This window comes from Mustela nivalis, assembly GCF_964662115.1.
Source record: "Mustela nivalis genome assembly, chromosome: 9".
Lineage (NCBI taxonomy): Eukaryota > Metazoa > Chordata > Mammalia > Carnivora > Mustelidae > Mustela > Mustela nivalis.
In genome coordinates this window covers 98,965,155-98,991,335 of record NC_139028.1, presented here as the reverse complement: position 1 = coordinate 98,991,335, position 26,181 = coordinate 98,965,155, and positions in this window count along the sequence as shown.

Below are 26,181 nucleotides of genomic sequence, written 5' to 3'. Positions count from 1 at the left end.
GACTTATCAGGACACTTTGCCTCTTGCTCAGGGCTTGTGTTCGGGCCACATTTGTCTTATTGCAGGAATATCTAATCAGAATGGAGTATAATCCTCTGGTGTTCTAGTATCAGGCAAAACCATCTAGTGCTTGTAAATGGATCTCTCAGAAAATGGAAAGGGCCAGGAATGGTGCAGGCCAGAACAGTAAGAGTAACAGTAACTTGGGAAATGATGTATCCTCTTTCCTTGCTCAGCTTTTCCTTCCTCTTCTGTGCCTTTTCTCTCTGAGTCAAGAATAAACATATTTGTCTATTGATAAGCTTGTCTCTGCTGATATGTTTAGCACAAAAATCTAATTGATACTTAAATACTTTTACCCATGGTTTGGCAGTGCTGATCACATTAGAATCTGTACTTGGAGATTCAGGGTAGTGATTGCATCTCAACACTTACATTGTGGGCAGGAAAAAAAAAAAAAAAGAGAGAAATCTGTTTATTTTTGCCAAAGGTCTGGTTATTTTATCCAGCAATTACAAGAATAGCCCTATGGTAACTGTTCATTTGACTGAATTTAAATGGCTACTGGTAAAGTCACATTTTGTCATAGTTAAAACTTTATGTTATCAAATGGATGTTACTCAGTTGATATGTATTGCTTTGGGAGTGCTCACTGAAGCACACGTATAGGCAGCCCCTATGTACATTACTCAATAGTGGATATGGTGTGGAGAGGCAGGCTGGTGCCTGGACATTTGCATTGGTTGGTAAATACAGACTTAAGTAATATGGAACCTAAATAAAAGGATCTTTGAGACTGTTTCATCTACACTCTTATTATTTACATAAGGAAAATGAGAAGTTAAGGGACTTGTCCAAGTTAACAAAGTATGTTAGCAATGGACCTGGGACTACAACGGAGGTTGTGTAGCTCATTCTAATAGCCTTTGTACTGTACCATGTTGTATAGTTCAAGGTAACGAACTGCACATATTCAGTAGAGGAGACTCTCCCTAAATGAGAACCATATGACGGCCTGTGTTCTAATGCTATGTGTTGATTCTAGCCAATACCTGTTGTTCCAAGGAACTCATATTTGGAGGCTTACAGCATTATTTTAGTTGGTAAGAGGCAGAAAGTAACTGGGTGGGGATTTTAATAGCTCCTGATAGTAAAACATATTGACAGCCTCATAGAATTTGATTCTGTTTTCAATATTTTATAGCAAGCTCACTTTACTCCAAATGAATGGTAGGTCATGTGGTTCCAGGGTGAATTTCTTTTATAAGCGTTCTTACTCTTTAAGAAATATAGACATGGACATAAAAACAATTCAGTCCTTTACCTCATTGCCTCCTTTTTCAACTGGTAATAAATTGTTGGCTGAGTCTAGATAGGCACATAATAGGCAGTGTAAAAACCTTCCATCAATGAAGAGATTTATCTCTGAATAGTCTGAGAAACATTCCTTTATGCAATAAATACTAGAGGTGGGGGATATGGGCCAACAAGGAATGAATAGACTGTAAAGAAGCATTTATCAGGATGATGGTAAATACCAACCTTCAAAAAAGGAGAGTTCTATAAACCACAGTCAGTACCTACATTTTTTATGTGCTGTTTTTGACAGGATCTGCCTTAAGCACATTGCCTTAAACAAATTTATTCTAAACTTCCACAGAGATTTTGTCCATACACTTTTCTGAGTCCTGTACTGAAGCCTTATTGCTGTGTAACATTAGCTACATTTTTTGATAATTTGATTTTATTGGTGCAACAGATTTCAGTTTATTCCATTTCTTATATCTGATACCTATTCAGGTCATTACCCACATGGACAGAGAATTTCCGAGGTTATTCTTAGATAAGCTTTCGGAAAATGCTGAATGCCTAGAAAGTACTCAATAATTAGTTATTGACTGCTTGTTGGAACTGATTATTCTTCTTCCCCAAGACTGTTGGCTTAGTTTTTTCCAAATGATTGTTTTTAGGATGTTATAATTTTTTTGAACTTCTCATTATGAATTTGTATGATTCTCCTTTTCCTGAAGTTATTATTTTTATAGTTTTATAGTTCCTTTTGTCATGAAGGTGATGCCTGGTGGAGAAGTACCCTGTGTCCTTTGTATTGTATCTTTAAAAGTGTGCCCATTTTACTGTAAGGACAAGGACTGAAGCTGGCCATGAATAATGGAAGATGCAATTTGAAGCACCAAGAAGAATATTCTGATTCGACATTCATGTTATATTTTCTTTAGCCAGAAATTGGAACTATGGATTATAAGCAGATTTGCAGACTGTTTGTTGACCCTCATCTTAACTTTATATGAATAGAAATAGCTTGAGCCTGGTGTTAATGAGAGAGATTTGGACTGCAGTACACAAGTTATGCTCTCATCCCCCTCCCCCCATTTATCTCCAATACCCGTTTAACTTGCCTAACTTGGGGTGGAAATCCTCAATTTGATATCTGATGTCATGTCATCTGATCACATTGGGTATAGAATATTTGGACTGACTTTAGTCAGCAGACATTTATTGGGAACTTTCTATTTTTAGCCTTGTAGGTTAATGTAAATGAGGGAGGATCCAAGTACATCTTAGAGTTAAAACTCATTGAGGTCTTACTCTATGCCTGACATTCGGGTTAGCATTTTACCTGCAGTATTTCATTTAATGTTTACAAAAATCGTGAGGGAGGTACTGCTAGTACCTACATTTTACAGATAGATCTGAAACTCAGGTCAGGTGATTTGGCTGAGGTCACTAACTTTTTAGCAAAACCAGGACTTAAACTCAAACTTTTGTGATTCTAGAGTCCTTGGTTGAAACCTAAATGCTATGTACCATCACAATGGAGGCTTTGATGGGCCTCATTCCTCTCTGTGGTTTCACCCAGCTTTAGCATCTGGACACTTGTGTTTTGTTCTCTTTATCCCCAGTAATTGACAACCTACTTGACATTTTGTTTGTGTTCAGTGTTTGTTGAATGAATGCGTGCATAGGAAGGAATGCTCTACCTCAGGGTTTTTGTATTGACCTTGAATGGCTACTCATTTCTTTTGTTAAAATACAGAGGTAATGCAGAAGCATTAAGAAGGACAGAGAAAATCAAATAACCAAGTTAAAATGTTTTATTCTAAACCCCCTAGTAACAGAACATTGGAATCAAAGTGCTGAACATAACAGATTTTCCCCCCTCCAAAGAGTATGATTATTCATGAAGTGAAGGACAAAGACATCTTGTAGTGTTTTAATGGAAGAGAAACATATATCAGAGGGCATAATGAAATTTTTGATAATAGAGTTTTGCCTTTCTTTACCAAGCCTTTCTTGCAACATATATTCTTAATGAAGGCAAAGATCAACAAGCCACAAACAGATTTCTCTGTTAAAGATGCAATTAGGAAATACAAAAGAAAGGAAAGAAAAAAGCTCCAATGAACTGGAACAATTACAAACATTATAAGAAAATCAATAAAATCAAATCTACTCTTAAAGCAACAAGTCTATTCAAGCATTGTTACAGACTGTCTGATCATTAGAGAGAAATCTGAGTTTGGAAGATTACAGTGGAATTAAATGAAACCAAAAATGTCAAGGCCAAGGCAGTATGTGAGAGGCAGCCTTTATGCTTTACAAGAACGTGCATGAACTGTGTCCTTATGCAGAAGGAGATCTTCAGAGGTCCTCGAATTAATCGAATCAGTGTGGAATATACAAAAGTTGGGATTCATTTCATTTCAACCAAGTTACTGGGTTAGCCATTTTACTTTTATTTATCAGTCAATAACACAATTGGAACCTTAGGGTTGTGCTAGATAATATAAAAAGAAACTGCTTTCATATGTTCTGTCCTCCCTGTTGGTTTCAAAAACTTACTAATCCCTCAAGAATCATGCCAAATGCTGCCCTCCTCTAGGATACTATTCCTGATTCCATTAGGCAGAGAGAATCACCTCCTTTTCTGGGTAGGGAGCAGTTTATTTGCTCCTACGCTCTCCCCTGCAGATCTCCTATAGCCCTTAGTCATAGCATCGTTATGACTTGCTTCTAGCTGCCCTCTCAGGTTAAGACCCATTTTACCAACAAACTCAATATAGAGCAGGTGGTCAGAGGGTATGTTCTGAAGGATGAATAGAGGAACTGATCTAGAAAACAGAACAATTTCTTAACCTATGCCCATTAACTAACTTTCAATGGTTTATATCATTCATTCATTTAGCAATCAATAACCCATCATATTCTAGGTACCTTGTTAGGCATGAGGGATATAGGAATAACATGATACCTCAAATCCAGGAGATTTCAGTTTTGGAAATTGGTGAAAACATTAAAAATGCTTTCCCCTATGGTGAATTTGATGTTATGCATTTTTACCACACACACACACACACACACACACACACACACAAAACCCACAAAAAATAAAATAGAAGCAAAGCTGGTCTCCTACCTTCAAAAGTGCCATTGAGAAGAAAAGACTAAGGAACTGTTCCAGAGTGAAGGAGATGAAAGAGCCATGACAACAAAATGATTCTGCAACCACATCCTTTCACTAGAAAGAGATTTGCTATGACAGCAGGCTTGAGTGGGGTCTGAGGATTAGATGGTAGTAATGTATCAGTGCTAATATCCTGATTTTGAGACTTGTGCAGTGGCAGTGTAAGATAACGTTCCTCTTATAAGAAGTCTTTTGAGCAGAAAGGAAATCTTACCAGAATAGAAATCTGAATCTTCATAAAGAAATAAAGAGCACTGGAAATGATACATATTAGAACACACACACACACACACACACACACACACATATAGACACACACACACACATGCTTGCACACACACTTCTGTAGATTCTCACAGAGACATTTTGAATTTCAGCAATTTCAGTGACATGATGTTGCTGGTGGAGGGAAGAACTGTATATGTATATATATATCTAATATGTATTTATTACTTATAGTAATACTAAACAGATATAACTACTTTACTGCTTCAGTGTAGTCTTAACCTTTGCACATAGGCATATGAATTTTGTCCTACTACTATATGGACAGAGACATGACACATTTTTGTTTTCCAAGTCATATTAAATGAGTCTTTGCATCCTTTTTGCTGTCCTGCTTTTCTAGTGTCCCACAAGAAATCTGAGGATTTATGTGGTACCCCTGAAATGAGGGGCCATGAATCTTTAAACCTTCACAGTCCCAGCTGAGATGTTCACTGATGAGGCTGTCTTGATCCCTCTTCTCTATCCCACTGTACTAGGGAGTTTTATCTATGGCCTCAAAATCACAGCTCTCACCCCTGTGGCTCAGTGTTGGGGTTTCCAACATCGGCAAAACGCCTGGTCAAAGATCCTGTCTCTCTGGCCTCCTTGTAAGTCTCTCCCAAAACCCTAACTTGCTTGATCGGCCTTAGGAGACACTTCCTTTTAGCTGTCTTCCATTCATGTATCTCAGGGCTGTATCTTGCACATAATGCATAGACTGTAGCTCTTTATCTCTGTAGGCCTTGGCTTTTGAAAACAAATCAGCATAATTCCCTTGTGGGGGTCTCTGGATTTCAGGATACAAAGCCTAATATCTTCTCCCTAGGGATGGGTGTCATGTATACATATACACATATATTACATACATCTACACTGCTGGTTCTTCTGCAGTAGGGAAAAATACATCATAGATGATTAAATTATCCTGCACACACATTTCATAATTTTATATTTATAGTAGTTCACCCTTACAACTCAGTTGAAAAATATTTGTTTTGTGTCTACTATATGAGACATATCAGTGAGGAAGACATTTCCTATGAAAAACTCAGTTTGTGAGGAGTATTGGTTCCCAAATGGTTATTGATTCTCTTATTCTAGAATTTTGGTGTAAGTGACTTCCGTGAACAGGTCTCTTTTCCCTTGATGTTCTTGTTTCTCTATTGTCCCCACCCCACGCCCACCCCCCACTCCTTTTTCACACCTACGAACAGGTGCAAGTTCCTAGCATCTGTGCTGCCTCATAAGGAAGCAATTCAGCCCTTCTTTAGGCTCAGTAGTGCCAAGAACCATGGGTGTTTCTGCCACCTTCCTTTTCACTTGATTTCAACTCTTCACTCCTCTCTCTTATGGTAGGAATGGGAGTCATTGGTGTCCACAGACACCCGCTGGGTGCAGAGATTAGCTCCAGATGCTGCTATAATGTGTAGTTCGCCCAGGCAGAAATACCCCTCATTAAGACAAAATTCTGCGAGCAGAGATGCTTACCTGGCTTTTCCTACTGTGCGGTACCTGAATGTGAACCGTGATTCTTCCATTGGGTCCACCCAATCCTAACACTGTAACATCCTGGGAGCAGTTGTTTAATTGGATCTTAATGAAGACAAAAAAGTAATTTGCTTAAAGTGCCAACATTTGGGATGCGAGTTCTATCAATATAATTCAAATAGAGGGCATTTTAAAACTTGTTATATATATGTTGAATTAACTCATTCGATTTTCATCACTCCATAAGGTAGATGTTATTCTGGGTTTTTTAAATTTGTTTGTTTGCTTGTCTGTTTTTGTTGTTGTTGTTGTTGTTTTTTAATGGATAAGGAAATGCAGCTTGCGTGGCAAAAAGGCCCCAGAATCTTTGAGAAGACTAGCCCAACGTAGCCCACTCTAATACAAATAGGCTTTATTATCTCCAACTTCAACTGATGAGACTTAGGAGTAGACTGGTGAGGTAGATGGCTTGTGATTAACAGAGCAGAGATGTGCAGGGGGGAAGGTGTCAGCCAGAAGGGGCAATGCTTTTGAGGAAGGGTCTGCACATCTGTATAGCTGAGTCTAGTGTCTTTGGGCTCTTTTTAACTCTGAGTCCTGAGAACTTCCTCTTTCCTTTTACTCCCCTGTTCCTTTATCATGAGCCCGTGCCCTCAAATAACTTCAAACACTTAAAAAAATTAACCAGGGTTTCTAGTTTCCCCTCCACACTTGAGGGCATTTTGCACGTGCCCTTGAATGATTTTCAACTTTAAATAAGTCCTCCATCTCCGCCCCATCTCTGGAGTCCCTGAGAAGTGTGTCTGCTTCCATCCCTTTCCTGGAAGAAAGCACTTTGTTCTAAGCAAACAACAAACAAACATAGAGAGAAATAAGCCTGTGTGGGAAAGGCAGGGAACAAAGAGAGTGCTGAGTGGAGACAGGGAGCTGAGCAGACATGAAGAAAAAAAGGCAGCAACAACAGGGTACCTGGCGAGTCTGTCTTTTCAGACTTGCTCTCCCAGGGGCGCCCACTTGAGCTGCCTTTCACCCTTGAGGCTGGGGAAGCTGTGGGGAGGAAGGAGGTCACTCTCTGCCTTTCACTTTGTCCCAGAGAATGACAGTGGCTGAGAAGAGTTAATTATTGGAAAACAGGTTCGGCTGAGTTCCTCTGCAGCCAGTCCCTTCTGCTTCTAAACCCAGAGATAGCAGCTTTGCATGGGGCTTATGGGGCCCACAAGATGGAGCGGCTTCAGTCATTGAGATTTTATGTGTGTTTGTGTGTGTGTGTATACATATATGTGTATGAATATATATACACACGTATATGAATATATACATATATGTGTGTATATATACACATGTGTATGAATATATACATACATGTGTATGAATATATACACATGTATAATACATGTGTGTGTGTGTGTGTGTATATATATATATATATATATATATATATATATTTTTTAAGATTTTATTTACCTGACAGAGTAAGAGATCACAAGTAGGCAGAGAAGTAGACAGGCAGAGAGAGAGGGGAAAGCAGGCTCCCCACTGTGCAGAGAGCCTGATGCGGGGCTTGATCCCAGGACCCTGAGATCATGACCTGAGATGAAGGGAGAGGCTTTAGCCCACAGAGCCACCCAGGCTACCCTTAAGTGATTTTAAATGTTCAGTGGAAGAAGGGGATTTGGGCCATTAGAGAAGACACAAAGTAAGAGATGACTAGAATTTTCAGTCCCCAATCTCCCCCAAAAAGAGGAGTCTTGGAAAAGGTATGAATGCTAAAAGGGATAACGTACAGTGTTGGGAGCCAGCCTTTTGTATGGCCCACCAAAGCAGAATTAAACAAAGACTATTCCTAGTAGACTTACAATAAAGGGAAAGTATCACAAGGTACTAAGCTTCCCCTAATTGGAATGAGTTTAAAGAAGAGAGGAAACATCTTAAGAGGGACTCAGGCGACTGACAGGCAGTTTCCAAAATTGTGCCCCGGAGCTGACCTCCTACAGAACCATCCAGGAGGCTTGTTAAAAATGCATATTTCCAGGCTTTACCTCAGCCAGCATTTGAGAATGCCTTCAGCTGGGATTGGAGTCTAGATCCCTCAGACAAATCTTTATACTCTAAGGAACACTCTTAGATAATTATGCGGGACTCTCTGGGGTACTTTTAATTCTGAGGATTTGTGACTCCGGTTCTGGAACTGCTTTTGCTGCTGACGAGATAAGGCAACTTTCAACAAATCATTTAATCCATTTCCTTTCCTCATCTCTTCAGATGACTCCAGATGCATTTGGGGACTTAAAAATTAATATGTATTCCTGGCTCCTGCCCCTGAAAATCCTGATTCAGTGAGTCTAGGGTAATCCTTATGGTCAGTCAATTTGGGAACCAAGGAAATATAAATGATCTTTAAAGATTTTCTAGCATCAAAATGTCATGAATCTACATTATTGAAACTTATCAAAAATGTCTTATGCCCCATCTTATCCCTATCCTCTCCATCCAGGATGTTTTAGGAGGTAGCTTCCTTTTCTGGACCAAGTTGATAATTTATTTATTTTCCAAAAATTATTTAAAAAGTAGACGCTTACCAGGAATATGCCCTTTTCTTCTGACCTTTTTAATTTCCTCGCCCAGAACAGAAAATCATGGGTCGCATGCATTTTGATCACGATACTCCCTTCCTGTCTTGTAATACCATAGAGCAAAAATTTCCCCAGTCTTTATAGAAGCACCCAAGTCAGGCGAGCATAGCTTCTCACTAGAGGGGAACTTTAAGGGAGGAATTTCTTAGATTACACATTTTTCTGAGTATTATATATATGTAGCTTATATTTTAGAAAGAGTTCAGAGACTATAGCATATGTTACATAAAAAAATAACTACAGTTATTCAACACATCTATTCTTGGAAAAAGGAAAAAAAAATCATTATTAGGGCTGTCAGGCCCCCTAAAGGGAAATTTCCCAAGGGTTTCCAATCATACAGAGTTGGAAGGTTTCTGACAGGCTAGTCTCACCGATATTTAAGTGAATTATCAAGTGTAAACCCGTGCTGGTGGCTCTCTCCTAAACAAAGAGGAGAGAGATGTCCAAAAATAACCCCTGTGTTCTGAGCCTATAATTGAAACTGAGATTTCTTTTATTATCCTTAAAATAATTTTCGAAAAGATTTCCAGGCCTGATGTTGGGACATTAAACAGCTTGTGACTTTACCTCTAGACTTCAGCTCCAGAATGGAATGTTTCTTTGTAGTAATGCCTTTGATGGTCCAAAATAATTTTTCTTGTTTAAGAGTTTTCCTGTCTTAGGAGAAGTAGGTACTTACGAACAACTAGCTTTATCTCTGCTACCACAGTGAGTCCTTTGAAATCAGGGTGGCGTTTTGTTTCCCTCTGTTTCTCAAGCCAAAGAAATTCATAGTGATCCTCATTCTAAGGAGCATAAATTTCTCCTGGGGATGATTGGAAAAAGGGGAGCCTGCTTCTCCCTTTCTCTCTACTGTTCCTCCTGCTTGTGCACTCTAGCTCTCTTTCTGTCAAGTAAATAGATTTTTAATAATAATAATAAAAAAAAAATCGGTGGGGGGAACAAACCTCAAAACAAAGAAGGCTCATGGCAGCACCAAGCTTACATTTCTTCAGTGCCATTATTTCAATAGGAGAGTGTGTGTTTTCCTCATATTTCCAGCAAATATGGAAAGGGAGCTAACAAATATGAATAACTTTGTTGTTGTGTGCCTCAGTCTACTTGAAAACATAAATGCATTTTCATAAATACATGTTTGGCTGCATACAACACTCCCCAGATAAAATCTTACAGCACTCTAAGATGTGGCAAGAAAGATAAAAGAATGATAACTGATTTTGTCAGATAAACAGAAAAGAACTTGCACACCCTAAATTTCTGTGATTGTTAGGGCAAGTGTCAGCCTTTTATATTTCTTCTGCATTCGTACAAACCACAGAAACTCAATTATACAAGGTAAAACTGGCACACATTGTCTTTCTATTCTTATTTACAGCAGGCAAAGATTATTTACTATGTGGGAAAATGAAATACTGTTAAGGGAACCTTGTAATAATTAGTGTCTAAGGTGTATGTGCACAGGAACAGGGAAGGAAGTAATTACAAGTAAATTCTCCTTTTGTCATCCAATAAATTTGCTTTAGGGTATATATATTTATTTTTAAAATTCCACTGAAAATATATAAAAGCTATATTTGCTGTTGGAATTGGGTCTACCAGACTTGTCCCTAAGATATTTCATGGGATCTGCTCACCATCCGGTGACTTTCAGGGTATTATATTATTTAAAACTTAGTTCAAGGACCAAAATTGAGGTGGTGAATTTGGAAAAGGGAAGAAAACTCTAACTTAAGGAGTTTGAAAGAGAACCGATAATGTTATAGGTCGAGAATAACTGGAAATATTCTCCATCTATTTTCTTGTCTCCTAATGGTGATGTCCTTCAGATTTCTTTTGTGAATGGCCGGCCACAGGAAATGTCCGACTGTAGGTTTGGATGTAAGCAAGTACAGAGTCACATCCTAATTCTACCACCAACTGGCCAAATAACTGTGCTACATTCTTGGTTTTCTTATTCATGTAATGGAATTCAGATAGGTACTTCATAATATTAATAAGAGTGTTAATTGAGATAATGTTCTTAAAGTGCTAGCTTAAGTACCTGGCAAAACATAAACTCTCAGTAAATGTTTGTTCCCTCTGCTAAACTTCTAGAAACACCAAGATTTACACCAGAGAGGATCTGAGACATGCATGAGATTTAGATTTCTCTAGTACATTATACAACTTCTCTGAAATGCTTCCTTTCTTAGATGAAGTACTTAATGGTCATCAGGGAACATCTCAGGAAAGGGGTAGGATTTCAAAATGATTTTGGCTTTATTCTTTCTTGTTTGTTCTTGCAAGTAATAAATGTAGAAATTCTCGACCACCCCTGTTCTGGGAGAAAGCTGTGCCTGTAGGACCCTAATAAAAAGCAAATTTGTTTTTTTATAAAAGTACAAAGGTAATTCAATGGAGAAAGTAAAATATTTTCAATGAACCTGCTGAAACCACTGGTGAGCTATATAGAAAAGCAAAACAAATTATTAAACTCAATCCTTTCTACATACCATATACAAAAATTAATTTGAAATGAATAGTATACCTAAAGGAAAGCATAGCACAATATATTTGCAATCTTGGGGTAGACAAAGATCTCTTACAACTGAAAAAACACTACCTAAAAAAGAAAAAAACATGATATGCTGAATCTCATAAGAATAAAAGTAAATAAAAAAAAACCCCTGTTTCTTACAAAATACCATTACAAAATGGTAAGCCACTGTCTGGAGCAAATATTTGCAATGCATATTTTTGACAAATGGTTTGTATTTAGTACATAAAAGAATCCCCACAATTTATCAATAAAAAGACAAACAATCCAGTAAAGGTAGATGATAAAAATACTTGAATGGGCATTTTGCAGAAGAAGATGTTCAAATGGCCAAATGACCAATGGTCAGTATCTTAAGATACACCTTTTCACCTAAGTATAATGGCTAAAATTTAAGAAGACTAACAATACCGATGCTTGTAAAAATGTAGAGCAACTTGGAATTCTTCTGCATTTCTGGTGGGAGTATAAAGGAGTATATAATCTATTTGGAAAACAGTTGGGCAATTTCTTTAAAAGTTTAACATCTATCTACCCCTCATGACATAGCAATCTCATTTCTAAGTATTTACTGAAAAGAAATGAAGACGTATGTCCACAAAAGGACAGGTACACAATTTTCTCATAGCAGTGCTTTTTTTTTTTTTTAATCCCAATAGGTTACACTGTAAAGTGTGCAAATAGCCACCAACAGACAAATTGTGATATATTCAATTCAAATTGTGATATATTGAATTGTGATATATTGCTGATCAGCAATAAAGCAACAGACTATTATTAATACATGGAACAGCATGGATACATCCCCAAAACAGTATGCTGAGCAAAACAATCTAGGCAAAGAAAGAATACATACTTTGCATTTACATTTATACAAAGGTCTTTAACAGGCAGCATAAACTGGGAGATGTTAAATGCAGTGATTTCCTAGGGGAGTGTTGTATTGCCTGAAAGGAACACAAAAGAACTTTCTGGGTGATGGAAATGCTCTATACCCTGATTGTAGTGATGTTTACTCAGGTGTACACACTTGTCAAAACTCATCTAAGCGTTAAGGGTGCACTTTGTTCACAAATTGTACTTTAAAAGGTACAAAAGGGAATGCAAAGAAGTGTGTATAATTATACAATTATTAGGGCAGTCCTTCTTAAGAAAATAAACTCTGTTTCTTCAGAATGATCTGAGATAGTCTTTAAAGTAGCTCCAAAGGCACAGAGTATCCATCTTCCCCATTTTGTGCACTTGACAAGGAGGTGTAGAATGTAGGGTTCCAGCTGGGATCAGCCAGGCTCCTGCTCCTGCTCAAGGAGTCACTGCAAGTTCCATCACTTTCCCCCTGCCCCCACCCTGCTCTCCCATCCACACTTCACCCCCTCCTTCTTCCCCTTTCTTTTCTGCTTTTTCCTTTTCTCCACCCCCCACCCCCGCTTTTATGTTCATTGTAACAATTTTGGAAAACATGAACACACACACTTGAAAAGCAATAGGGAACAAACTGATTTATACCTCACCACTTACACATCCAGATATTTCCATCATTCAGTTAATTTTTTTCCTACTTGAGTTAATTTTTCTTCTGTTTGAGATGATGCTGATTGTACAGTTTTGAAACCTGCTACTCTATATTAACTTGAGCATATATCTCCTAAAACTCCTTATAAAGATTATTTCATTTGTAGTATATTCCATTATATAGCATATAGTAATTTAGTTATTCATTTTGTATGAATATTTAGTGTTCATTTTCTTATTTTTACAAGCAACTTTATGAGGGGGATCTTTGTGTATACATTTTAACATTAATTTTAAAACTTTGATCAGTTATACATACACCTATTTTAAAGAACCATGTACATATGTGGATAAGGCATATTAAAAAGAACACTATACCATAATCCTTTTCCTCATCACTGTTTTCTCTCTCTAGAGGCAACCACTTTCTATTACTGTATTTCTTTTGATATTTACCTCAGTATTTCTAATCCATGTGCTTATGTTGGCACTTGCTAATTTTAAATTTTGAGCATGTCTGTTGAATTTACACTATGGAAGGTGAGACGGAATTATCTTTTACACCTCTTACCATGCGTCACACAGACACCTCTCTTTGCATTATCTCAGTAGAATTGTGAAGGTCCGTAATCCATTAAATGTTACTTTGTTTTGCTTTGAAAAGGTGCATGTAGGCTAAGAGTAGGATTTGAACATTCCTTGTTTCTCTGATGAAATATTGTCATCATATAATCTTAATGACGCCTTAGTCTCATTATGGCTTTTGACATGTATGGACATACTTAAAACTATTACCTATTGTCAGATAAATTAGTTTTTTATGGTCTCATATGACCTCAGGCTGTCTAATTGGTTTTCCGGAAAAAAGAAGAGACTGTCATGAGTCTCTTGACAGCCTAAGTGTGGCTTAGGCTTCAATCAGAGAAGCAGAATCATGACCAGAAATATATATACATTGGTCTCCTGGGTCTCCAGCTTGCTGACTACTGATCTTGGGATTTCTTAGCCTCTGTAATCATGTGAACTTATTCCTTATAATAAATCTTTATTTACTATTAAAATAATTATATGTTATATAATTATAAATAAATATATATTCTTATTATAAAGAATACAATCAGGTGTTTTACTTCTGTGAGCACACTGTTCTTTATGAGACATTTTGACTCCATCGTTTGCTCTAAGAGCACATGCTGGGCTTGGCAGATACATACAAGCTTAGTGTCTGCACATAGAGAATCATTTTCAGTTTCTCATAATGTGTGTGAGTGACACTCGAGGACCTCACAATCTTACTCCTAAGCTTTAAACGTACAGACGTGTGAGGTCTACAAGAGCCCATGCAAAGCCTTGCTACCTCTGAAACAACAAGGTTAACAAAATACATTCAGAAATTCTTTTGAAACTCCTTTGACAAGTGATAACATGCCATTGCACTTTGCCAATTAATACACTTATTTAGAGACCCTAATTACAAGCTAACCTTGGTTGAAAACTTAAATGTCTGCTACTATGCAAGGCACTTTATGTATAACATCATTCAGTCTTCAAAACACATGATAGATAGGTGGCATTAATTCCCTTAAAATGGATAAATTGAGGTCTGTCATGTCTAAAACCCATGCCTAATATCTATATCTAATATCTAATAAGTATTGGAACCAGGATTTGAATAGTCTACCAGATTTTGCTCCCTGGGATAAATACAGGTTTTGTCCATGGAAATAGATAAATATTTTAATGAAAGAAGAATTAAATTTATTATGTAATTTTTCAAAATTGCTTTTTAAGATTATTAATTTAGCCAATTCTAGCTGGCAGGAGACTTTAAAGGATTGCATGCAGATATTTTTTGTTTGTGAACCAGAAGAGAATGTACCTTTGCTTTAAGAGTTTCATTAAACAAAATTTTCCTTCTAATGTCTTAGCCAGTATTGGAATCAGAAATAGAGGCTGCTGTTGAAAGTTTCGTAACATTTAATTTTGCTATGCCTAGACCCAGATGGATGACTTAAAATGAATTATGGCAATCATTTCTGTTCTTGTCATTTATGGAGAAATGAAATTGCCTTGCCCTTACAACCTAAAAGACTTCAAAACAGGGATCATCTGGGTCCTTCTAAATGCTGCTTCTTCTTACTGACCATCATCAGGACCACCAGAGAAGAAGACTACATCTCTGGATGGGGCCAAGTACAACCGAGGCAGAGACTTGAGGGAGGCAGTATAGGGTAGAAGCCAAAATCTCGGGTTCTGGAGTTAGGCAGATCTTAGTTTGTAACCAGATTCTTGAGACTGATTAGCTATATGAACTCTTTCATACTGCTAAATCTTGCTAGGTCTTGTGTTTGTTTATAAGAAAGGATTAAGAATATGTGCTACCTGATAAAATTGTGGGAATTAAATGATACAATGCATAAGAAAATCTCAGTACAATGACTAATGAATAGTGAACACTTAATAAATGTTAGCTAGTGCAGTCACGTTGTCATCATTATTATTGATGTAAAATGGCAGGAAAGCTGACTTGAAGAGAATAGGATGGCCCTGTAGGTCTGATGGAGCTGCAGATTATGAAACAGCCCTGTGTGGGGTCTGTGGAGACTCATTCACAGGCAGCACCCAGAGGGAGAAATGGGACATCAGTCTACCTCAGACCTTACCTTGTTATCTGAGAGAGAGAGGCATTGGACTAGATGATTTTGAAGACTGTGGCACCCTATAGTTGTTTGGTCCTCAGTCATTAAGAAAATATTTTATGTTACTAAATATGAAGGGCATAAGTATGGAATTCACTCATTCCTTCATTCTGTCATTCAGTCAAAATATATATTTGGATCTGACACATACTGTTTGAGAGACTGGGGGACAGCCTTGACTTAAAGAGATAAAAATCCCTGACTTCATGGAATTTGCATACATGGGAAGGGACAGACAATATATCAACAAGGATACAATGTATAGTATGCCAGATAGTGACAAGTGTTAGGAAGAAAAATGAAGCGGCACAGAAGAGGGATAGGCAGTTCTGGGACGGCGTTACAGTTTAAGATGGTACAATCAGAGAGGGTCTCACAAAGAGGGTGACATTTTAATCAGAGAACCGAAGGCGGTAAGGGAGGAAGAAAAAAACATTTTAGGCAAAGGAAGAGCAAGTGCAAAGCTTTGAAGCGGGGCCCGACTGCCGTGTTCAGTGAGACAAGGCCATTGTGAGAAGGCGCCATTGTGCCAGAGTGGAGTGAGCCGTGAGAGAATCACAGGGGATGAGGTCAGAGAGGCGGGTTGGGAGGGACACGTATTGTTGAAAGCCTTCTAAGCCATTGTAAGGACTTTGGCTTTTCCTTTGAGTGAGATAGAGGACGGTTAGCAGGTGTTGAATAGAAGTCGAACATAACTTGACTTACTTTTAAAAGGTATCTCTCTAGTTATGGTGAGAATAGAATATGAGGGAACAAAACCAAAAAATAGGGAGGTGTGTGAGGCTAATCTAGGTAAGCAGGTTACTTATTTGGATCCTTAGGTGAGAGAAGTAAAAAGTGGTAAGTCTCTGGATATCCTTTAAAGGGCAGTCCATTGAGATTTATTGCTGGGTTGAATTTGGAGTGTGAGAGAACGTGACGAAACACATTTATAGGTATATAGAGATAGAGAAGTTGATCTACATTTGACCCTTGAACAATAGGGGGTGAGGAGCACTGATCCCCACATAGTTGAGAATCTGTGCATAACTTTTGAATTCCCCAGAGTTGAACTACTAATAACCTGCTATTGGCCAGAAGCCTCACCAATAATGGAAACAGTTGATTAACACATATTTTGTAAGTTATATGTATTGTATACTATATTCTTATAATAATACCTGACTTTTTCTTAGTTTTTTGGGTATTTCTAGGTTCTTTGGTTCATCTGTGAGTTTTATTTGAATTGTCGCAAAACTCCAAAAGTTTTCCAATATATTTGGAAAATATATTATTGAATGATATATAATAATAAACATATTATTGAAAAAAACTACATATAAGTGAACCCACACAGTTCAAACCCATGTAGTTTAAGGGTCAGCTGTGTGTGTGTGTGTGTGTGTGTGTGTGTGTACTTTATATATTTAACACACATTTCTGTGGGTGTGTGTGTATATGTGTACTTTATATATTTAACACACATATGTATGTGTGTATGTGTGTTTTTATAAATTTCATATGCCATACAAATGAAGATGTTGCATAGGCAGTAGACTGAGTCTGGAATTCAGGAAATATTAGATCTGAACCTGAGAAATACATTTGCAAATGTATTTAAATGACACTTAGGACCATGAGATTAGATGAGATCACTAAGGGAGTGAAGGCAGATAGAAGAGATAGGAAGCTTAACAGATGAGACCTAAAATAATCCAAAACTTAGAAGGCAGGTTGATGAGGAGGGAATAGTAAAGAATTTTGAGAGACAGAGTGGCAGGAGGAAAACCAAAGAAGTTTGGGATCCTGGATGTCAAGTGAGAAATGTGTTTTAAGGACCAGGAACTGTCCATTGGATTTTAAAACATGAAAATCATTGGTGATCTTGACATTAAATGAATAGGAAGCTGTTATGATTTGGAAATTAAGCTGAGCTTGCCCCTGTTCAGTAATAGAACTCCGGGTGGACACACTGAACTAAATGCTTGGCCACAGACAGATATAGGCCATGGCCTCAGAAAAAGTACCCAGCCATATTGGGTAAAGTAATGAGAAATTAGCCCAGGGGAGCTCACTGATGAACAGTAGCTAAGAGAACCACAGTGCTCGTACTGAATTACTGATCACAACCTGGAGAGGCAATGACAGCTAAAAATAAGCTCAATTCCCACTTGGTTGATACTGAGGGATTTTTTAAACATTACCTATTCGTATTCTTTTATTTAAAGGTATGGCCTATATGTGTTATTCTATATAGGATGCTTTTGAGTCTCATTTAAGGTTTTAAGATATCTCCCTTATGTCTTCTCAAAGCAGTTCCTTTTAGTACTCGCAGCATTAGACTGCTATCTTGGTTATTAGGTTTATTAAATAAATTAGTAAGTGGAGAAAAGTATGGTTCTTTATTTTTCCACTGGGGCAGTCTTAAACTTCAGTTTATTCTGCATGTTCAGCTTTGTTCAGCCTTATAATTAGGGGGTTTTCAACAAACAAAAGATCAAGATTTCATCTTAAAATGCATTCTGTGATACTGTCTAAATTGCTGGGAGGTGCTTATGGAAAGGAAGGGTCAGCCCTCTTGCTATGCAGATTATACCTGAGATACAGCTTCTTCCATTTCCTATTATGGCAAATGTCTGTGCTTAGTAATTACCTAGGGCTATTAAAATATCTCCTCTTAGCCTACTCCAGGGTCCCTGGCAATTTACAGCTGTGATGTGCGGCTTTCATTATTAGTGGAACTAGAGCTAGAATTTCACCTTGGGTGTTCTCTTGAATTGGGTTATCTGTGGGGGTGGTGCTGGATCAGACACCAAAGCAGAAGGGTGTAATCATATTATTAGCAAAGGAATGGGGATTCCAAGGTATTGGCAGAGCTGTTCTGCTTATAGCATGCAGGCTCATCAGAGTTTTCTGAACAGCTCTGTGTCCTTTTCTCTTCCTTCAAGGAATACGATCACGTATCAGTAAAAAAATTAATTTGCTATTAAAAATACATATTTTGCCCCCACCATAGAGCAGTCTTACCTTACTATCTACAGAGACATCACCATGCACTTAAAAAAAATAATGTCTCTATTTCTCATTTATTCTTCAGAAGCAATTTACTAACCAAATAAGAATAATGTCACAGTATGTTTTGCAAGCCCAGTTGAAGATGAGAGTCTGAGATTTTACTGGTAGTGTGACCCTCAGTTAGACATCTGTTCTTTCAGAGACTCAGGTTACTTATAAAACAGGAACAAAAACTTTTATTTTACTTTTTTTTATGTATTTTTAATTTTTAATTTTTTTTTTCTTTTTTTTTTTTACTATTCTTCCTTTTGTTTAGTTTTATTTATAACTTGGTGAATCTTTTTGATCTACATATTTGATTTGATTTTGGCTCAGAAAGCTTGGGCTTTTATTCTTCTTTTCATTTTTAAAAATTATGTATTTGATTATTGCTTCTTTTTTTTTTTTTCTTTAATTTATTTTTTATTTTCAGCATAACAGTATTCATTATTTTTCACCACACCCAGTGCTCCATGCAATTCGTGCCCTTTATAATACCCACCACCTAGTACCCCAAACTCCCACCACCCACCCCTTCAAAATCCTCAGAATAGCCAAAGGGATATTGAAAAAAAAAGCCAACGTTGGTGGCATCACAATTCCGGACTTCAAGCTCTATTACAAAGCTGTCATCATCAAGACAGCATGGTACTGGCACAAAAACAGACACATAGATCAATGGAATAGAATAGAGAGCCCAGAAATAGACCCTCAAATCTATGGTCAACTCATCTTCGACAAAGCAGGAAAGAATGTCCAATGGAAAAAAGACAGCCTCTTCAATAAATGGTGCTGGGAAAATTGGACAGCCACATGCAGAAAAATGAAATTGGACCATTTCCTTACACCACACACAAAAATAGACTCAAAATGGATGAAGGACCTCAATGTGCGAAAGGAATCCATCAAAATCCTTGAGGAGAACACAGGCAGCAACCTCTTCGACCTCAGCCGCAGCAACATCTTCCTAATTTTTAATTTTAATTTTTAATTTTTTAAATTTTTTTTTTGCAGTTTCTTTTTTTTTTTTAACTTTTTATTTTTTATAAACATATATTTATTTTCAGCATAACAGTATTCATTATTTTCAGCATAACAGTATTCATTGTTTTTGCACCACACCCAGTGCTCCATGCAATCCATGCCCTCTCCAATACCCACCACCTGATTCCCCCATCCTTTCACCCCCCCACCCCTTCAAAACCCTCAAATTGTTTTTCAGAGTCCATAGTCTCTCATGGTTCACTCCCCTTCCAATTTCCCTCAACTCCCTTCTCCTCTCCATCTCCCCTTGTCCTCCATGCTATTTGTTATGCTCCACAAATAAGTGAAACCATATGATAATTGACTCTCTCTGCTTGACTTATTTCACTCAGCATAATCTCTTCCAGTCCTGTCCATGTTGATACAAAAGTTGGGTATTCATCCTTTCTGATGGAGGCATAATACTTCATAGTGTATATGGATCACATCTTCCTTATCCATTTGTTCACTGAAGGGCATCTTGGTTTGGTGACCGTGGCCATTGCTGCTATAAACATTGGGGTACAGATGGCCCTTCTTTTCCCTGCATCTGTATCTTTGGGATAAATACCCAGTAGTGCAATTACAGGGTCATAGGGAAGCTCTATTTTTAATTTCTTGAGGAATCTCCACACTGTTCTCTAAAGTGACTGCACCAACTTGCATTCCCACCAACATTGTAAGAGGGTTCCCCTTTCTCCACATCCCCTCCAACACATGTAGTTTCCTGTCTTGCTAATTTTGGCCATTCTAAGTGGTGTAAGGTGGTATCTCAATGTGGTTTTAATTTGAATCTCCCTGATGGCTAGTGATGATGAACATTTTTTCATGTGTCTGATAGCCATTTGTATGTCTTCATTGGAGAAGTGTCTGTTCTTATCTTCTGCCCATTTTTTGATATGATTGTCTGTTTTGTGTGTGTTGAGTTTGAGGAGTTTTTTATAGATCCTGGATATCAACCTTTTGTCTGTACTGTCAATTGCAAGTATTTTCTCCCATTTCGTGTGTTGCTTCTTTGTTTTGTTGACTGTTTCCTTTGCTGTGCAGAAGCTTTTGATTTTGATGAAGTCCCAAAGTTCATTTTCGCTTTTGTTTCCTTTGCTTTTGGAGACATAACTTGAAAGAAGTTGCTGTGGCTGATATCGAAGAGGTTACTGCCTATATTCTCTAGGATTCTGATGGATTCCTGTCTCACATTGAGGTCTTTTATCCATTTTGAGTTTATCTTTGTGTAGGGTGTGAGAGAATGGTCGTGTTTCTTTCTTCTGCATATAGCGTCCAGTTTTCCCAGCACCATTTATTGAAGAGACTGTCTTTTTTCCACTGTATATTTTTTCCTGTTTTGTCAAAGATTATTTGACCATAGAGTTGAGGGTCCATATCTGGGCTCTCTACTCTGTTCCACTGGTCTATGTGTCTGTTTTTATGCCAGTACCATGCTGTCTTGGTGATCACAGCTTTGTCGTAAAGCTTGAAATCAGGTAACATGATGCCCCCAGTTTTGTTTTTGTTTTTGTTTTTCAACACTTTCTTAGCAATTCGGGTTTCTTCTGATTCCATACAAATTTTTGGATTATTTGCTCCAGCTCTTTGAAAAATACCGGTGGAATTTTGATCAGAATGGCATTAAAAGTATAGATTGCTCTAGGCAGTATAGACATTTTAACAATGTTTATTCTTCCGATCCAAGAGCATGGAATGATCTTTCATCTTTTTGTGTCTTCTTCAGTTTCTTTCATGAGTGTTCTGTAGTTCCTCGAGTACAGATCCTTTACCTCTTTGGTTAGGTTTATTCCCAGTTATCTTATGGTTCTTGGTGCTATAGTAAATGGAATCGATTCTCTAATTTCCCTTTCTGTATTTTCATTGTTAGTGTGTAAGAAAGCCACTGATTTCTGTACATTGACTTTGTATCCTGCCACGTTGCTGAATTATTGTATGAGTTCTAGTAGTTTGGGGGTGGAGTCTTTTGGGTTTTCCATATAAAGAATCATGTCATCTGCGAAGAGGGAGAGTTAGACTTCTTCATTGCCAATTTGGATACCTTTTATTTCTCTTTGTTGTCTGATGGCTGTTGCTAGGACTTCTAATACTAAGTTGAACAAGAGTGATGAGAGTGGGCATCCTTGTCATAGAAACAACTTTTACCTCCCATGATGTAGACTAACAGTGCCTTGCACTCAGTAGACCTTCTAATAAATGGTAGGATTCTCCCATAAAATAATTTACTCATTCTTAATCCTACCTCAAGTATCAATCTCAACTGTAAATCATAATCAATATTTTCTCTAAAATAAAATCATGTTTCAAAGGAATTTTTAAGTGAGCAATCATATAAAAAAGTATGTGCCATGAGCCCCTAATCTGTATTAATACTCACTTATGTAGCAGAGAATCCACTTGGCAGACAAGGTTGTTGACTGCAATCCCTTCAAATATGGGTATTGAAGTTTTCCCCTTTTTCCTTACTCTTTGGTCTTATAATTATCCATGGAGCACTGCAAGGAGGCTTGTTTAAGGGACATCTAGAGTTATCTCCCATATTACTCATGGTGGCGGCTTGTTGTGGCCAGAATTTGTTCTTACCCACATGATGTGTGCACACAGGTGCAGTTCTATCAGGTTCACCATTAAGGATACAGAGTAGCGCTAGGGCAGTAATAATAAGCCCTTTTGTGGAAACCCACAGTCATGTATTTATCAGATTTCCCCCTCTGGGATTACTTTTCAAGCTCTGATCTCCTGGGATTTTTCTCTGTTGTCTGTCTCCTTCAAACTTTCTCAGGTTTCTAACTTTCCATCTTTTTTATGCCCCCACATCCTACCTTCTCATAATCTCTTACACACTCTTTTCCTCTCAGAGTAGACCCCAGTGGCCAATCTGGGAGTTTTCAACTTGAATCATTAACTAACTGAAACTGTCAGCCACAGAATAAATGGTTCCTTTTTACCCTGGGTCAGATTTGAAATAAACACAGTGCTACCTCACTATTTTCCTATTTTGTGAGAAGAGGGAGCATTTTCATCCCATCCAGGAGAAGGTGGCCTTCTTCAGTAGATTGTATCTGACGATGTCCTGTGCTGTATCGTAGACAAGCATGACCTTGGAGTTCTCATGTCAGAAAATAAGTTGAACTTTCATATCCTACCGCATTTACTATGATTGAGTGGCTGCAACAGGACAAAAACAAACAACCTTCTGCAGAATAAAATAGCTCTTATGTGTTATTCTGCCTCCCTTTTCTACAGCAAAGTGTTTGAGTCACCTTATTCTTTAGCTTTAGTCTTACTTGAAGAATAAGACAATTGAGGATATTCTTTCAATATTAGGTGAATAAATTCTGGAAGCAATAGGTTTACCCATAGGGAAATACCATTTGTGTCTTTGGATGTCTGACACAAACACTGTAAAATAATGTAAGATAGAAAATGGCCCCTTGTCCTGATTTGAAGGTTCATAAATCAGAGTCATGCCTAAATTGTTTCTATTTCAGTTTTATTCAGATATAATTCACATACCTTAAAGTTCTATATGGCTCTAACTCAATTCACAGAATTGTGCATCTATCACATGATCAATTTAAAAATATTTTCCTGACCCCAAAAAGAAAATTCTTACTCATTAGAGTCACTTCTCATTAGTTCCTTTTTCTAAACCCTAGGCAACTACTAATCTACTTTCTGTCTTTATGTATTTGCCTATTCTTATATTTTATATAAATGGAATCATACATATGTGATATGACTGTCTTATTTCAGTTTGAATACTGTTTTAAGGGTTTATCCATGTTATAGTATATACTACTACTTCCTTTTTATTGCTGAGTAATATATTATTATATGGATATATGGATATACCATGTTTTATTTATCAATTCATCAGTTTACAAACACTGGGTCGTTTCTAATTTTTGGCTGTTGTGAATAATGTTCCTTTCGACAAGTTTTAGTGTGGACATGCATCTTCATTTATGTTAGATATATATCTGGGAGTTGAATTGATGGATCATAAGGATACTCTGTGTTTAATCTTTTGAAGAACTGATAGATTATTTTACAAAGTGACTGCACCACTTTTTGTACCTACCAGGGTACAAAGTTCACATTTCTCTACATCCTCAACAACAATTGTTACTGTTTGTCTTTTTGATTATAGCCATCCTAGTGGATGTGGACTGATTATGTCATTGTGGTTTTTATTTACATTACCTGACAGCTAATGATGCTGAGTGTCTTTTGATGTATTTATTGGCAATTTATGTTTCTTCTTTGGAGAAATGTCCGTTCAGATCCTTTGCCCATTTTAAAATTAGGTTGTCTTTTGTTGTTGACAAGTGGGAGTTCCTTATGTATTATAGATATATGTTCCTTAGCAGATATGTGATTTGTAAATATTTTCTCCCATTCTCTGAGTTAGCTTTTTATTTTTATCTTTTTACTTTTATGTATTTATTGGAGGTGTCCTTTGAAGTATAAATTTTCTTTGGAGAGTCCATTTACTCATTTTTTCTTTTGTCACTTGTGGTTTTGGTGTCACCTTTATGAAGGTGTTGACTAAACTAAGGTCATGAAGATTTATTCTTGTATTTATTCTAAGAGTCTTATAGTTTTAGCTATTACTTACCTAGGTGCTTGATGCATTTTAAAAATTTTTATTATTATTATTTTTTACATTTTAACTCCAGTATAACTGATATACAGTATTATATTAGTTTCAGGTGTACAGTATAGTGATTCACAATTGTGTACATTATTCAGTGCTCTTTGATGCATTTTTTAGTTAATTTTTGTATATGCTATGAAGTAGGGGTCTAGTTCTATGGTTTTTCATATGGATAGATATATAGTTGTCCCAGAACCATTTTTTGAAAAGACTCTTCTTGTACCATTGGATTATGTTGGAACCCTTATCAAAAATTAATTGACTATATAATTGTGAGGATCTATTTCTGGACTCTTGGTTCTATTCTGTTGATCTATATGTCTACCCTTATGCCAATACTTCTTTGTCTTTATTACTATATACTTCTAGTAAGTTTTGAAAGTACATGGCCCCAACATATTTTTCCCCCAAAATTGCTTTGGCCATTCTGGGTCTCTTGCATTTCCATTTGAATTTTAGGATCAACTTGTCAGTTTTTGGGACAAAAAAAGTCAGCTGAGTTTTGGTAGGCATTACGTGGAATCTGTCGATCCATATGGGGAATACTGGTATCTTAACAATATTAAGTCCTTGGATTCATAAAAACCAATATCTTCTTATTTATTTAAGTCTTCTTTAATGTCTTTCAACAGTGTTTTATAGTTTTTAGAACATAGGTTTTACAGTTCTTTTGTGAAGTTTATTCCTAAGTATTTTCTTCTTTTTGATGGTATGTAGGTGGAATTGTTTCCTTAATTTCATTTTTGGGTTGTTAGTACATAGCTATATTATTTATTTATTTATTTATTTAATGAGAGAGAGAGTAGGCACAGAGGAAGGGGTAGAAGGGGAGGGATAAGCAGACTTCTTTCTTTGTGGGGAGAGCCTGATGTGGAGCTGAGTCTCACAACCTTGAGATGATGACCTTCACCAAAACCAAGAGTCAGGCACCCAACTGACTGAGCCATGCAGGTGCCTGATGTATAATTGATTTTTATTTTTATATATTGATCTATGCCTTGCAGAATGTACTTTTTTATTTGTTTTAATAGCTTTTTAATAGCTTTCTTAGGAGTCTTTTTATATAAAATCATGTCATTTGTGAATAAAGATAGCTTTACTTCTTCCTTTCCAATCTGGATGCCTTTTTTTTTTAATTTTTTATTTTTTATAAACATATATTTTTATCCCCAGGGGTACAGGTCTGTGAATCACCATGTTTACACACTTCACAGCACTCACCAAAGCACATACCCTCCCCAATGTCCATAATCCCACCCCCTTCTCCCAAATCCCCTCCCCCCAGCAACCCTCAGTTTGTTTTGTGAGATTAAGAGTCACTTTTGGTTTGTCTCCCTCCCAATCCCATCTTGTTTCATTTATTCTTCTCCTACCCACTTAAGCCTCCATATTGCATCACCACTTCCTCATATCAGGGAGATCATATGATAGTTGTCTTTCTCTGCTTGACTTATTTCGCTAAGCATGATACGCTCTAGTTCCATCCATGTTGTTGCAAATGGCAAGATTTCATTTCTTTTGATGGCTGCATAGTATTCCATTGTGTATATATACCACATCTTCTTGATCCATTCATCTGTTGATGGACATCTAGGTTCTTTCCATAGTTAATTCATTGTCCTGATTGTCCTGGCTAGGACTTCCAGTACCATGTTGAATAGAAGTGGTAAGAACAGGCATTTTTGCCTTGGTCCTAACATTTAGGGGAAATAATTTTTCACCAATAAATATGATGCAGTTGTGGGTTTTCCATAGGTCTCCTTACTGGGTTGTAGGAGTGTTCTCTAGTCATACTTACCAATTTGTTTTTTGGTCATGAGGAGGCATAGAGTTTTTTTTAA